Below are 1920 nucleotides of genomic sequence, written 5' to 3'. Positions count from 1 at the left end.
AAAAAAAAAAAAAAAAAAACATTTATCCAATCAAAAAGGAACCACTAACTGCCAAGCACCATGAGTGAAGATATACAGCATGAAACTTTTTTGAAAAATTTTAGAACCCAGAGATAGAGGATCTTACTAAAGCTTTTAGACAGAAAGAAAATAACCACATATAAAGTAGAAGAAATCAGGATGACATTGGACTTCTCAATAGTAACACTGAAAATTAGAAGAAAACGTAACAGTATTTCAGAATTCTTGGTGGTCATTATTTTTAACATAGAATTATATTTTTAGATAAATTATTAACCAGAAAATGAAGATACAATAATTTATTTTAATAATTTCAAGAATTCAAATGTATGTACTCTTTCTTAGGAAGCTACTGAAGGATGTTCTTCAGCAAAATAAAGTTGTAAACCAAGAAAGAGAAAGAGATCCGGGAAATATTTTGCTTAACACAGAAGAGTTGGTGAAGGGAAGTCACAAGATGTCAGCTGTACGGGAGAGCCAGGCTGAATGAGGTAGAGGGCAGCAGCCTATCAGAGTAAAGAGACCAAGAAAACAAATGATGCTGTCAGATTATCTAGTGTGTTTGATGTTTGCAGAATATCAATAGGCTTTGTATCAATATTGTTTGTTTTTTAAACTCTGTACACATGCTTCTGTGATAGAAAATGAAAATCAATTTTTTGAAAACACATAAGCCAGTGGACTGGATGAGATTGCTCAGGGAGAGAGAAAAGCAGCTCATACTGAGTCCTGAGAACCTTCTAATTTGGAAGTCAGATAAAAGAGAAAAACAGGTGTCATGGGAATCAGAAGTGAGCCTAAGGGAAAGGGAGCTGTCTGCTGCTGAGATGTTGAATAAGGTGAGGATTAAAAGTTGTCCATTTGACTTGCCATGCTGAAGGTCTTCGGAAACTGTGGGCTGCGTATTTCCAGTGAGGTAATTGGACAGGAGGGTGGGAGGGGGCAAAAGCCAGGCTGAGTGTGAAGCCGGTATGTAGACAGCTCTATTTGTAAAGAAGACTTGGGCTACAAACTCAAGAAATGGGGTGGTACATACAGCGATCCACACACCTCGGTCTCCTAAAGTGCTAGGATTATTCGGGTCAGTAGAGACTGTTTTGTTTTGTTTTGCTTTAAATAAATACAGGAGAGAAGAGAGCATGTCTGTTTATTGCTGGGGCTTGTTTCAGTAAGAGAGAGAAGGATTAAGAATGTAGAAACAAGGAATGACCAAAGGAGGACAGTATTTGAGTGGGTAAAATCCAGGGTATACATGAAGAAATTAGGCTTCGATAGGCTAAAGGGTACTTCTTCCGTTTTAACCCGAGCAAAGAAGGAGAGAATGGGCCCTGATGAAGATTGCAGGTTTGGTGAAGGGAAGATGATCTTTCAGTTTTGTCCATGAAATGAGAAGTCATCATCTGAGTGTAGAGAAAGGAATGTAGGAGGTTTCAGGAGAGAAGAGAAGATAGAAAACAGTCTTCTCAGGGAGGAAGAGAGTAAGCCAACAGGAGAAAAATAAAAGACGTGCTGGGCAGTTTTGAGTGCCCATTTGAGGCTGGAGATCATGAAGTTAAAGTGAATTAGACTGCTGTCTTTCATCTTTTCTGTCCACATTGAGCAGGTTGGGTATAAGCTCAGAGAAGAAAGGGAGAGCTCACTCAGAACTGGCGTCTTGCTTTTTCGCAACGGGTTTGCCGCCAGAACATAGGTGTCGTGAAAACTACCCCTAAAAGCCAAAATGGGAAAGGAAAAGACTCATATCAACATTGTCGTCATTGGACATGTAGATTCGGGCAAGTCCACCACTACTGGCCATCTAATCTACAAATGCGGTGGCATCGACAAAAGAACCATTGAAAAATTTGAAAAGGAGGCTGCTGAGATGGGAAAGGGCTCCTTCAAGTATGCCTGGGTCTT

The sequence above is a fragment of the Cebus imitator genome, unplaced genomic scaffold (genome assembly GCF_001604975.1).
Source record: "Cebus imitator isolate Cc_AM_T3 unplaced genomic scaffold, Cebus_imitator-1.0 Scaffold350, whole genome shotgun sequence".
In the NCBI taxonomy this organism is placed as follows: Eukaryota; Metazoa; Chordata; class Mammalia; order Primates; family Cebidae; genus Cebus; species Cebus imitator.
The sequence above is the reverse complement of the archived record's forward strand: the minus strand, read 5'-3'. Positions refer to the sequence as shown.